The sequence below is a fragment of the Notamacropus eugenii genome, chromosome 6 (genome assembly GCF_028372415.1).
Source record: "Notamacropus eugenii isolate mMacEug1 chromosome 6, mMacEug1.pri_v2, whole genome shotgun sequence".
In the NCBI taxonomy this organism is placed as follows: Eukaryota; Metazoa; Chordata; class Mammalia; order Diprotodontia; family Macropodidae; genus Notamacropus; species Notamacropus eugenii.
In genome coordinates, this window is record NC_092877.1 from 89,924,267 (window position 1) to 89,939,633 (window position 15,367).

The 15,367-nt window shown below is 35.7% G+C and overlaps 1 long non-coding RNA gene across 1 annotated transcript in view; it reads right to left on the reverse strand.

The window, feature by feature from the left end:
* Window positions 1-15,367, reverse strand: part of LOC140510474 (uncharacterized) — a 126,438-nt gene that overhangs the window by 107,635 nt on the left and 3,436 nt on the right. The window lies entirely within an intron of this gene.

Consider the following 15,367-nt stretch of genomic DNA (forward strand, 5'->3'; position numbering starts at 1 on the left):
AAACTGCATCTTAAAAAACAGACTAGGCTAAATAATAAAAGAGGTACAAAAAGTCAATGGAGAGAAGAATGTCTTAAAAATTGGTCAAATGGAAGAGGAGGTACAAAACCTCACTGAAGAAAAGAATTCCTTAAAAATTAGAATTGAACAAATGAAAGTGAATGACTCTATGGAAAATCAAGAAACAATAAAACAGCCAAAAGAATAAAAAAAAGAGAAGACAATGTGAAATATCTCATTAGGAAAACAATGGATCTGGAAAATAAATCTAGGAGAGAAAATTTAAAAATTATTGGACTATCTGAAAGCCATGATCAAAAAAGGAGCCTAGGGATCATTGTTCAAGAAATTATCAAGGAAAACTCCCTTGATACTCTAGATATAGAGCGGGGAAACCTGCAGCCTTGAGGCCACATGCAGCCTTCCAGGTCCTTGGGCATGACCTTTTGACTGAGTCCAATTTTTACAGAACATATTATTTTATTAAGGGGATTTGTTCCATTTGGATTCATTCAAAGGACCACATTTGAAGACCTAGAATCATGTGGCCCTAAGGCTGCAGGTTCCCCACCCCTGTATCTAGTCCCAGAGGATAAAATAGAAGTTGAAAGAATCCAATGATCACCTCCTAAAAGAGATCTCAAAATGAAAACCCCAAGGAATATTGTAGTCAAATTCCAGACCTCCCAGATCAAGGAGAAAATATTGCAAGCAGCTAGAAAGAAACAATTTAAATGTTATGAAGCCACAGTCAGGATAACACAAGATTTAGCAACTTCTACGCTAAAGGATTGGAGGTCTTGGAATGTGATATTCTGGAGGGCAAAGGAGCTAGGATTACAATGAAGAATCACCTACTCAGCAAAACTGAGTAAGCCTTGGGGGGGAGGTGGGAAAGAGAGAATGAACATTCAGTGAAATAGAGGACTTTCAAGCATTCTTGATAAAGGACCACATCTGAATAGAAAATTTGACTTTCAAATACAAGACTCAAGAGAAGCACACAAAGATAAACAGGAAAGGGAAATCATACAGGACTTACTAAGGTTAAATTTTTTACATTCCCATATGGGAAGATGATAATACATTGTAAGTCATAAGAGCTTTCTCATTATTAGGGCAGATAGAAGGAGTATATTTATATTGACAGAGGTCACAGGTTTGAAATGATTGTGAAGGAATGATATCTTTAAATAGTAAAATCAAAGGGTGAAAGAGAAATGTACTGGGAGAAAGGGAGAGGTAGGATGGGGTAAATTATCTCACATAAAAGAGGCAAGAAAAAGCTTTTACAGTGGAGGGGAAGAGGACAGAGGTAAGGGGGAATGAATGAACACCACTCTCATCAGAAATGGCTCAGAGAGGGAATAACATACACACTCAACTGGTTATAGAAATCTATCTTACCCTATGGGAAAGTAGGAGGGAAAGGGGATAAAAGAAGAGTGAGCAGGTAGTAAAAGGGAGGGCAGACTAAGGGAGGAGGTAGTCAGAAGCAAAACATTTTTGACAAGAGACAGGGTGAAAGGAGAGAGAGAATAAAATGAACAAAAGAGAAACAGGATGAAAGGAGATACAGCTAGCAATAGCAATAGTGAAAAAAATTCTGAAGCAAGTTTCTCATTTCTCAAACATATAGAGAATGGAGTCAAGTTTATAAAAGTAAGAGCCATTCCTCAATTGAAAAAGATCAAAATATATGAACAATTTTCAGGTGAAGTAAACAAAGCTAACTATAGCCATGTGAAAAAAAAAATACTCTAACACCATTTGTTGAACAAATGCAATTTTGAGGTACTACTTCATATATAGTTGATTGGTTGATTGGACAGAAAAGGAAATGACAAATGGTGGAGGGGATGTGGGAAAAATCAGGCATTAATGCACTGTTGGTGGAGTTGTGAATTGGTTGAACCATTCTGTAGAATAATTTGGAACCATGCTTAAAGGGTCATAAAACCATGCATAGCGATACCACATTACATCTGTATCCCAAAATGTTAAAAGGAAAAAATTTTTTGTAAATAATTAAATATTTGTAAATAAATTAAAAATTATGTACAAAAATATTTATAGCAGCTTTTGTCATGGCAAAGAATTGGAAATTGAAATCAATTGGGGAATAGTTAACAAGTTGTGGTTGTGATTGTGATGGAATACTATTATGCTATGAGAAATGATGAGTGGGATGCTTTCAGAAAAGCCTGTAGAGAATTGCATGAGCCGATGCAAAGTGAAATGTACTGTGTAAAAAGTAACAGTGATATTGTAAGATGAACAGCTGTGAATGACTGATGGGAAAAAAAACTGAACCCACTGAGGACCATTCTTGTTAATTTCGGAGAGCCCCCTACCATAATAACAACAGTGAATGTCTATATAACATCGTTTAGATTTTTAAAAGTATTTTTGAGCTTTACAAGAAACCAGTGAGTTTAATAACCTCCATTTAACAGATCAGGCAATTTAGACCCTAAGCAATAGAACAATATGCCCATGGTTGCACAGTAAGTGTTGAAGGTGTAATTTTGACCCAAGTCTTCCTGATGAAGGAACAACAAGTTGTGCATATTAGATTTGGAGTTTTACATTCAATAATTTTTTTTTTACTCTACTGTGTTATAGAAATGCTTGTTTTATTTCTTAATTTCAGAAAAATATAAATAAAATACATTGGAATGTGGGGGGAAAAACCAATAAAGTTTGTGAAAGTTCACAAATCCACCAAAGCCTGGACCTGTAATTCTAAGGGTTTCAGAAATGTGATTTCAATCTCTGCTACAGAACAACACTGCAGAGATTAGTTGGCTAAGGAAGAGGTGGTGTTTTCATACCTTATTTTACCCATGATGATGGGTAGGTAGGCTGATCTGTGCGTAACCTCAAACCTCAGTTTGTTGGCATCAAGGTTGGGACAGATGTAGTATCCCAGGTGAACTGATGATAGGTGATTAGAAAATTTTGGTGATATTGTCAAAGTTTTAGCCATCAACAAACATGGGATTCTGTGTAAGCATATTGCAAAAAGAGTTTAGATAAGTTGGTGGCTTTCTCCCCATTGACTGATTCACTATGTAAGTCATAAGACATTCCAAAGGTTGCTGAACCAGGGCAATCTCCCCTTTTATGATAAACCCCTCTGAGGCTAACATATGTTCTTCTAATCTACTTTCCTGTTGCCCTGTGAAGTTTCATGTATTTCACATTAAACTCTTGTATCAATTATTTTTCAAAAATAAAATCTTATCTTTCATTTTACTTCAAAAGAGAAGCAGCACAATGATAATGCTGAGTAAATCAGATTTGGAATCAGATTATGTGTGTTAGAATCCCAGGTATTCTGCTTATATACAAGTACTTTGGACCCCTCACTCTGAACCTCACTTTACTAGGTAATTTATAAATTCTCCTTCTTCTCTAAATCTAGGATCCTATGAACACTCCAAAAAGGATTTAAGATTCCATTGGCTTGTGATCAGTATGGAGAAGCATGGAAAAAGCTATATGATACTATGCAGAATGAAGTAAGCAGAGCCACAAAAACAATATACACACTGACTACAACAATGTAAACAGAATGAACAATTCCATGCCAGAAAATGAGCATTCACTAATGACATGGCATTGGGCAATTGAATCTCTCTTTCCTCATTTGTGAGATGGGAATAACAATATCTTACAAGGTTATTTTCACAAATGGATTATGCTTAATGCTACATAAATGTGAGTAGAGTGGTACAATGGGAAGTATGATGGGTTTTAGAATCAAAAAACCTGTGTTCTAGAAATGAGCTGTATCATTTATTTCCTGTGTGGCCAAGGGGAAGATTCTTTAATTTCTATGTGTCCATTTCCCCTTCTGCAAAATGACAAAGTTGAATGAGGTAGCCTTTAAGGTCTTTTCCAGCTCTTAATCTAGGAGCCTATGTGGTAGAGTACCCAGAGCATTAGACTCAGCATCAGGAAGACATGAGTTCAAATTCCACCTTCAACGCTTACTGAGTGCAACCCTGGGCAAATTACTTTATTGTTCAGGGTCAAAATTCCCTGATCTGTTAAATGGATGGTATTAAACTCACTGGTTTCTTGTAAAGCTCAAAAATCCTTTTAAAATCTAAAAATGGTATATATACATTCACTGTTACTATTATGACAGTGGGACTCTGAAATGAACAAGACTAGTCCTCAGACATGGGCTCAGTTTTTTCCGGCTCAGTAAGGCCTACTTGAGTTTGTGTTCTGATGGAATAGCCTTTGATAATAGAAGATAGCCTATACTTCACTCTGACTTGGATTATGTCTTTATGTTATGGTTAGTACATATAAAACTAGCTAAATGTGTTTAAAGAGATTTTATTCCCTTGAAAAATCAGTTCCTGCTAGCAGAAGCTATTTTTTGTTAATTACCTCTGGAAATAGCAAAGTGATGGATACTGAATGTTCCCTGTATGGGGAATAGCCTAAATTCCCAGAGCTAGAGAGTACAGCATTGGCTTAAGTGCTCTATTTATAAATAAAAAGGAATGAATGAATGATTAGATGAACAAATAGATAAGCTAACAAACAAATCAAAAAATAAAATTAAGCAAAGAATATTTATATAATACAATAGAAGCCTACCAAACCCTAACTAGGCAAAACACTATTATGGGAAAGGAAAGATTTTGATCAACCTCTATCTTCTTAGTCAGTGGATTTTGTTTACTGGAGATTCAGGAGTCACATGAGAAGGAAAAATGATAAGAGGGCCATGATCCCTTTACAAACATCTTGAAGTGACTAAATAATCTCAAAGAGAGATAAGCTGAGCACTATCATTTAGCTAATTGCGAGGGTTTGACTCGTAATGTGACCTGCTTCATGGTCACCTCCAAGACTTGATTCAAAAAGTGCTACCTGGTATATAGGTATAAGAATAATAGCTCTGGAAACTCTGGGTTCTGGTTCACATAGAAAGGGAAGAAAAAGAACAAGTTAGTAGCCCCAAAGTAAGCAGGATATGACTTGATTTTTTTTTAAAAAGTAGAAATAGTTAAAGTTATTAAGGACTCTTAACATGACTAGGCAGTTCTTCTTTCATTCTTAGGTCCTGGAATGTTCTTTCAATCAACAACTTATTAATATTCACACACTGTTGGTATAAGGGACATGTGCGATTATGTAGTCCATCCTCCTTAATTTTCAGACAAGGAATTGATGCTTAAGCTAAATTACTTGTCCAAAGCCACACAGGTAATGGGACAGACCTGGACACTGAATTGTTTCTGGGTCACAAATCAATATTTTTTTCCACTATGCCACGCTGATGCCCAACAAAAGTGACTTATTCAAGGTGACAGAGTTAATCTGGAATTCATACCCATTTCTCCCAGTCCAGAGCTCTTTCTACTACCTTACGTGATTTGATTGTACATAGTTGTTTTCTGTCTTCATTTGCTTGAGAGAGAATCTGACTTCTTCACTATGATAGCTAAAAAGTGAGTCTTGCTCTTTAAGCCCATACTAAATTATCTTTCCAATAATATAGCTCCCTATCATCTCCATGATCACATAGAAAATCTTCAGCCTGGTACCTCCTACTTTCCAGTCTTATTATACCTTATTCATTCCTACATAATCATATCTTGCTGATCCTAGTACAAGACACTTCCTCTCAAAACTTGGACCATTCTCACTTCTTGTCCCTCAATCTTGGAATTATCTCCTTCCTCATCTCTGCATTCTAGCTTCCCTGGATTTCTTCAAGATACAGCTAAAATTCTACCTTCTACAAGAAGCCTTTCCTAATTCCCTTGAATTCTGGTCCTTTCCCTGTCACTATCTCCAGTTTATCATGTGTATATATATATATATATACACACACACACACACACACACACACACACACACACACACACACACACACACACACAAATGTGTATGTATATATGTATATCTTGTTTGTCACAGTTGCTTGTATGTTGTCTTTCTCATCAGACTATCAGCTCCTTAAAAGGAAGGTTTGTTTTTTGCCTTTCTTTGTATCCCAGTGCTTATCCCAGTATCTGGCACATAGGTACTAAGTAAATTCTGGTTGACTAGCTGATTTTCACCTTGACTTCTGGTTCTAATAGCATGAGGCCATTGTCATTTCTTTTTCTCTTTTTAATATAGCATCCACAGTTGTCATTTGGTCATGGTTTTCAGGGAGTCTAAAAATTCTTAAATCATCTATCTTCAACTGATTTGCTGGGTTATTTGTGTTAAATAGCAGGTACTGTACATATTCTTCCAATTTTTCAGTCTTTTAATTTTGTTCTAACATTACTTATTGTCACATGGAATTATTGAGCTCTGTTTGTCCATTCTATTCTTTCAGGAATCCATTGATTTTGTTATATTTTCTACCTTCTATTTTAAGTTACATATTCTGCTTCCAATTTTTGCCCAAAATATATTTTTGCATGTGTCTTCTTTCATTTCTTCTACAAAATCTTAGAGTCCTTGTAGTCAAGCCATTTGTTTTTCTCTGAAAATCTACTTGTACTTGCTGTGGAGTTAGTTACTCTTCTTCTGGGTTCACCTTTTAGATTTTCCTTAACCTAACATATACCTTTCTTGTATTTGGAGTTTTCTTCTGCTTACTCATATCTCCACTTAGTGTCTCCTTTGAGTATTTGTGGCAGGGACAGGTTTGTTTGGTGCCATCCCCTTTGTAGTCTGTATACCAAGGTCTCTATAGTCCCAACTGGGGTGACTAGAAATAGGTTCTGTCTCTCACTATAATCCCCGGCTTCTGCCTCTGATCTTGATGACCCAGTGCAAGTATGGGTCTCAACATATCTGTCTCATCTTTTGCATAATTCCCAACCAGAGGTTGGCTCCATTTCCCTACTATGAAACTGATTGATACCAATAAGATGTTTAAAATCTCACACTTTCTGAAAGGCATCTAGGCACTGAACTGGAGCTTTTTATTGCTGTAATTTCAAGAAAAATGCTGGCTTTAGGGATCCGGGGGGGTGGGGGGGTGGGGGGAATTTTCTTTTCCCAGAATTTTATTGGCTTTGCCTCCTGCTTATAGTTCCAATGCCCCAAGGCATGCATTGTTTGGCCCTGTCTCCTTGTGCAGTGTGACTTATTACTGCTGGCTCTGTCTCCTGATGATGCTCTGACAAATCTTGGCCAAAAATCTCCTGGATTCAGATGCAATTTTTCAGAGCTTATACTATGTCCTGTCACATTCCCTCTCCAAATGTCTCCAGGCTTCTGGTCATCATCTCATGTGGTCCTGGGCCAAATGAAAGAGCTTCCTGGTATTTCACTTCAGTCTTCTTAGATTATTGTTTCCTCCAGTGTCCTTGTAGATCTTTCTTAGAATATTAATTGACAAGCAAGAGTCCTCTAAGACCTTTCAAATCACCCTCTTAACTAGAAATCTGACCTGTGTATCTTTTCATTTGTCTTTGTTAAATGTCTTCTTAGATTTAACGCAATGTCCTAACCAGTCAAAAACTGCTTTGGATACTGGTTCTTTAATACAGATTGTTGGCTAACACTCCTCGAACTAAGTCACCTGTAAATTTGATAAGCAAAATTCTTATTTTCTATGCATATATGAGCCGCTGAATACAAGAGTTTCTTTTAGGGGAAAATGTGAGAATAAGAAAGAATAGTTAAGTAGCCTATGTATTTTAAATACTGTATATTTTCCCAGCCCTAGATCTGTACCTCCAAAGAGATGAAAGAAAGAAGAAAGAGATTTATATATACAAAAATATTTTCTGACAGACGTATTTTGTAGTGGCAAAGGACAGGAAACTAAAGGGGTCCCATCAATTAAGAATGTTTGAACAAAGTATAATATGTATATATATATATATGTATATATATACATATATATATACACATATATATGTATATATATATACATACATACATATATCTCCATGTATATATATATATGTGTGTGTGTGTATAGATATAGATATAGATATAGATATAGATATAGATATAGATATAGATATAGATATAGATATAGATATAGATATAGATGTGAGTGCAGTGCTATTGTTTTGTAGGAATTAATGAAACTATGGTTCTCTGAAACCTAGAAAGACCTATATAAAGAAGAGTAAAATAAACAGAATGAAAACCATAATTTGTTGTAGTAGCAACAACACAAAGGAAAACAATTTTGAAAGACTTCAGAACTCTGATTGTTGCAATGACTAAGTATAATTTTAAAGTCCTGATGAAGAAACATCTTTGCCTGCTGGCAGAAAGGCAGTGAAACCAACATACAGAATGCAATATACATTTTTGTACATGACCAATGTGAGAATTTTGACTCTGTATATGTATTACAAGAGTTTTGTTTTTCTTTTTTTTCAATGTGAGGAGGGAGAAAAAAGCCATTTAGGTATAAAGTTCTTCCCACAAAAAAGAGAGAAAAAACAACAGAAGGAATTAGGCATGCAGTATAGCTTTGAAAATTACACATCCAATTTACTATGTACTTTAAAAGAAAAAAACTTTATATAATAGAGATTCACAATTTTATGCGAAATCCTCTCATTCTGTTATGCAATATACATGGAAAAACTTGTTTTATTTGTCATTTGTTAAGTTCAGAATAAACAAAAATAAAATGCAAAAACAAGGCAAATAAGAAACAAAGTGAGAAGTGCTTTTTTAAAGATTCATTGGTTGAGATTCCTTTGGCAAAATCTTTATATTTTTTTTTAATTACCTCCAGAAAGAAGCTATTCTGACAAAAATAAAAGCAGAGCAAATAAGTTTTCAGTTTTAAGGGGAGAGAGAAAAGACTGGGTCTAAATTCTATATATCACTCCACAAGGAACATGATTTGATTTGTATTAAAATCCAAATCTTTGAATAGCAAGGTGTTTCTAAAATAAAATTTCACTATAATGTTAAAGGTTTATGACACATATAATAGAATAAAAGTATACTGAAGCAGATCATTTCTTAGGTTCCACCATTTCTCCTGGGCCAGGCAGTTTTTCAGCAGGAAGTTTTCTGCCTTGCCATGCTTTGTACCCATAGTTCATGCATCATTCTACATCTCATTCACAACTGAGTATCTGCAGACAAGTAAAATGCAAACAGATGTGTCTAAACTGTGAGATATAGGTAATGTCAAAATAAACCCACGTTTTGGACTTGTTTGTGGTGCAAAAAAAAGCCTCGACATTCACAATTGTGCTTTCAAGAGCAGATGAAGTAATCCATCCATTGCTGCATGTTTACATTCAACACCAAAGCACACACTCAGCAAATTTAAGAACAACTGTTCAAATAAAATCTTGGTAGCATTTTAATTGTGTCCATAAAAAAAAGAGGAACACAAAAGAGGAAAGAATTGTTAGTGTTTCTCCATAAAGTTTCTTACATATTCAGCATATCTTGGGAGGGAGGATAGTTAATCAAAGTTAGCATCCCTAGATGACCTTTCCTAGGCTTACACAGGAGAAGATCAGAAAATGAAAACCACAGAATTTATACCTGGAAGGGACCTTGGAAATTATATAACCTAGCCTCCTTAAGGAAGCTGAGGTTAGAAGGTGCAGAAAATATGTTGGGGGTTTTTTCTGTCTTCTACCAGACACCATGAATAGGACAGTAAAATAAATTAATCAGCATGTATTAAGACCCTACTGTATACTTACAGGGATAACAGAAAGGTTAAAACACAAAACCAGTACCATCTCTCAAAAAAGCTGTACATGGGGAGACTACATGTAAATAAGCAAGTACAGAAATGATACATGCAGAATATAAAGAGATAAAGACTCGAGGGACTGAGAGTGTAGGGGAAATATTCTGAATAAAGTAGCATTTGAGGTGAGTCTTGAAAAAACTGGAGACTATCAAGAAGCAGAGATAAGGAGGGAGAGAAATACAGGCATGAGGGACCACCACAAAGGCACAAAAACGGGAGATGGATATTTTCCAATGCTCAGAATAACTTGGAACAAATTTACTCAATAAATAAACATTAAGTAACTGAAATTTATAACATCCCATGTGAAGATTCTGAAAGCTAATATACTTTTAATTAGGTGTTTTAGAAATAAAAATCCCAGCCATCTAATTATTTTGCTCAGTCAGAAAGAAAACCAAGGTGAACCCAGGAATGATCACGTAAATACCCATCCCATATTTCCAGTTCTCATACTTTAATCTTCAGTTTCCAAATGATATGCCGTAAGAGGTCTGACATCTTCTATCACTGGATTTTGAACAATGTACTTAAATTAGAATTTTCATGCTACTTGATTTGATATCCCATTGTAATGCCCAAAGAAACTCATTATATTTCAGGTATGACTTCAAAATTTGCTATTCAAATGTTGTTCACATTTTTTTAGGATCAGTAATGGTTGATAACAGGTTGACATTCTTATTAAAAGAGATGGGGGAGGAAGGACAGAAGGGAGAATGGGAGGGAGAGAGGGAGAAGATGCAAGGAGAAGGAGGAGGTACAAAGGGTAAAGAAAAACAACTCAAAAATCATACTTACAAAATTGTTATTAGAATCTATTTTCTCTCATAGCCCTGATTGTCATCATATCATAAAAACCTCATTCTCAAAATATCACTGATCGCTTCTCCCCAGAAAGCATTTTGTTAATCAAATGAAGTATTATTAAATAAGCAAACCTCCACATAGGGAAGCTAGATGGCACAGTGGATAGGGCACTGGACTTGGAATCAAGAAGACTCATCTTAATTAGTTCAGATCCTGTCTCAGAAACTTACTACCTACGTGACCCTGGGTAAGTCACTTAACCCTGTTTGTCTCGGTTCTGATGTGTAATATGAGTTGCGGTAGGAAATGGCAAACAACTCTAGAAAACCCAATATGGGGTCAGAAAAAGTCAGACACAACTGAACAACAAAACCTAAACATATACATGTATACATATATATATATATATTTATATATATATATACATGTATATGTGTACATGTATATATAATGTATATATATGCATATATACATCATTCATTTTCTATATAGATTATTTATTTATATCTGTATAAATGCATACATGCATCCATATTGATATCAATATGTAGAAGGCAAGTAGGTGGCACAACGGAACAATACAGTAACAGGTCTAGAGTCAGAAAGACTTATTTTCCTAAATCGGAATCTATCCTCAGGCACTGGCTAGCCATGTGACCCTGGGCAAGTCACTTAATCCTATTTGCCTCAGTTTCCTCATCTGTGAAATGAGCTGGAGAAGGAAATGGCAAACCATTCCAGCAATGTTGCCAAGGAAACTCCAACAGGAGTCATAAAGAATTAGACAGGACTGAAAAAAATGACTGAATAACAAAAATATGTGTACACACACACACACACACACACACACACAAACACACACACACCAATCTAAGTGCAGATTAAATTTGAATGACAGTGAAAGGCCCTACAAGAAATGAATAAGGTAGGAGCAGGGACTGAGGAAGATCTGTCAGGAAGCAAACACTATAGACAGATTACCCCCATCAGCAGCAATTAGTAATGGCTGTGACCACTTTCAACATTGGAAATGCCTGAAAGTCTAGGAAGTGACTAAGAAACAGAATCACAGACTGTACTGAGTACCGCAACAAGAAAGATGACCATATACAGAATGTGTATGGAAAAGATAAATATGGGACATGGGAGATGCTTCACATTAATATAGGTACCCCAATAATCACACTAGAAGCAATGTCCTCTTTAAGCAATGAAGACAAGAAAAATTGACAGAAATGATCAGTTATTATGAACAAGTATCATATCTGTGACTTCAGTCCAAGAATACATGATTTGAATAGTTGAGGGAGAAAGACAAAAGAAGAAAACTTTCATCAAAGAGTGATACTACTAAAGCAATAAATGTTGGATCACATACGCTATAAGTACATGCCAATTTAAAAACAAAACATAAAAAATAAGATAAATTAACATTGCTTCATTATCCACCTCCATTTTTCAGTGAAGGTACTCACAACACAGAAATATTATCACTTCCATGTCACTCACGCTTTCAAAGGTCTCAGGTTTATAATTGGATAGGAAGTATTTGACAAAAGCATTTTGGCAGCACAAGATAATAGTTATAGGAGGGAGGAGAGGCATTTGCCTGAAATGTAATATAAGAACTTGTCTAGACATTATTTTCTCTGAGTAGCTCCTAATTTCATGAGCAATGAAGTTGCCCTTGGCAACTCAGTGAAAGTTAGCTTATCTCCCTGAGTTTCACATATGGTATCTAGTCAAGTCTCTGCATGAAATTTGTATTGTCTTGCTAAAAGAGCAGATATCCACATTCTGTTCTCATATATCAGATTAAGTGCCAAACCTAATACATAAGGGTGACAAAAAATGAGCTGTTTTTTTGCCAGTGTTTTAAAATCAGAATTAGAATTTGAAATTAATTTCTGTCTATGTCATTGCTATTTATCAATTTTTTCACACTGGGTGTTGTAACAACTGCCTAAGAATGATTGGAGAGGTCACACTGAGATAAGATGGAAAGTATAATCATGCAGAGTATCTATAACTAGTAATTTCACTGTCACCGTACCTTTTACTGTACATAGGTTGTGAGACTTTGACATGAAGATACATGTTATGTTGGGGAAAATCTGATATAAAAAACTGTGCTTGCAATTCTCTTCTATAAAGTTCAGAAAAGTAGAAAAGGGATATTTGGGAGAAGAGGGAATTAAAGTCATTTGTAGAAATGGTTTGGTTCCTACTAATCCAGCTGCTAGTGCCTTCTCCTCTGAAATAAGATTATATTTCTTTAATATGTTTTATGGGCATGGTCTTGGAGTCAGAAACACCCGAGTTCAACTCCTTCCTCTGATGCTCATTACCTACTTGTAAAGTTAATAGATAAATTACTTAGACTAAGGTTTCTCATCTTTAAAATGAAGAGTTTGGACTTGACTGCCTACAATAAAGCAAGGAAACAGCAAGCGTTTCCCATGAGCTAGGTGATGCTCTAAGCCCTTGGGGACATAAAGAGAAAGTAAAACACTATCTCTGCACTCTGGGAACTTACATTATAAAGGACTTACACGTTGTATAAAAATGGATCCCTATAAGATGCACACAAAGTGCACAGAGGAGAAGGTATTAACTGCCGAAATCACATTTTAGTTCCGTCCTAGCACTAAATCTAAACTCTTAGCCTATGTTATCTTTTTCATTAAAATGTGTGTTTGTCCTTCATTGCCAAAGAAGACCATGTCAACAGAGAAACTGACATGACTTGAAATTGACTTTGTTTTGAGTGAGGGAGGGCTGTGCAGGTCACCAGCCTCACTTCTCCTCCAGAGCCACCTGAATCCAGTGACCAGATATCCATCAGGATGACTGGAGATGACCCAGGATGAGGCAATTGGGGTTAAGTGAAGTGACTTGCCCAAGGTCACACAGCTACAGAGTGTCAAGTGTCTAAAGTGAGATTTGAACTCAGGGCCTCCTGACTCCTGCACTGGTGCTCTATCCACTGCACCACTTAGCTGCCCTAGTCATAAAAGATTTTGGTCTTTGTGTCCTCCAGGCACAATGCCTGGGACATAACACACACTTAATAAAAGCTAATTACTATAAATCTGAGTCATTCTTGGAAGATGAACTGACTAACTTATTCAAAATAAGAGGATATTCTGTTTAAACATATGGACTCTGGGTGATAGGGTAAAAGGGTAAGGGGGTAAAATATGGTGTTGGGTGAGAAGAGGAAATTGATAACTAACGTAAGTTATCTCTTCTCTTTTAAACTGTTTTAGCACTTTTATTCTAGAAAGGCAGCACAGGCAGATCTTGCTTTGTTGCATTTCACTTTTTTATACTTTGCAGATATTGTGTTTTTTACAGATTGAAGGTTTGTGGTAATCCTTCCTGGAGCAAGTCTATCAGTGCCATTTTTCTCAACATTTGCTCACATAGCGTCTGTGTTAAATTGTGAGAATTCTCACCGTATTTCAAACTTATTCATTATTATTACATCTGCTCCAACAATCAGTTATCTTTGATGTCACTATTGTAATTGTTTTGGGGAGCAATGAGCCACCCCTTTATAAGACTGAAAACTTAATCAATAAATGTTATATGTATTCTGACTACCCTACCCCACAGACACTCCTCGCCTTAGGCCTCCCTATTCCCTGAGACACAACAATATTGTAATTAGGCCAATTAGTAACCCTACAATGGCCTCTAAGTGTTTAATGAAAGGAAATCAATTGATGGGGCAAACTATACTGTTACTTTATTTTAAGAAATTGCCAGTCACCCCAACCTTCAGCAACCATTACAACCTGACCAGTTCTCATCCATTAACTTCAAACCAAGACCCTTCGCTGGCAAAACGTTTATGACTAACTGAAGATTCAGATGATGCTTAGCAATTTTTTAGCAATGAAGTATTATTTAACTAAGGGATTCCATTGTTTTGGGTTTTTTTTTTTTTAGAAATAATGCTATTACACACTTAATGTACTTTAGCAAAGTATAAAAATAACTTATATATATTAGTAAATCAAAAACTGCATGTGACTTACTTTACTGTGATATTTGCTTTACTGCTGCAATCTGACATTGAACCTGTAATATCTCTGAGGTACTTCTGTACTCGAGATTTAGGGAGAAGAGCAATTCTAAAAGTTAGGAACTGTCTTTGTATCCCTAAAAATCCCTAACAACAAATACTTGCTAAATTGAATTAGATTTGACCCACACCTTTCTATCATAGTGTGTTTGAGGGAGAAAAAAAATTCAGAGAAATAGAGGAAAGACAGCCACGAAGCTCTTGTACAGCAGTAAAGAGGAGCGCCATCTTGGAACATTAGTGCATTTGTCTAAACTTAGAAAGCTAACAACCCATGTTTTCCAAGGTGATGATATTACTGATTTGCTTCTCAATGGATTGAAGATACACACTTGAGTTTATAAAACATTATGAATTTTGGACCTTGGTTACCTTGGAGATTATTTCTACCGCAATACAACAAGCAGCTGAGATCAAGAAGGCTACTTGATCTGAAGACTAATGGTCCCCTGATTGACAATGAAGAAAAAAGAAAGTTATGTATTCTCTCTACAAGAAGGCACACACTTGAAACTTACAGCCTGCTTATGTACCAGTTAATTGACCTTGACAATATAAGGCTTTCTCAAGACCAAGTTCTTTCTTATTTTTAGTTGTTTTTTTTTTTAAAAACCTCTGTCATCTTTGGATTTTATTAGTTAGTATTTTCCCCTGTTTCATTTTTGGGGTGATTTAGGCCCTAGAGTAGAAGAAAATGTTCAAAGAAAAAGAATAAAGTTAGAAAAAATAAAGCAACTTTTTAA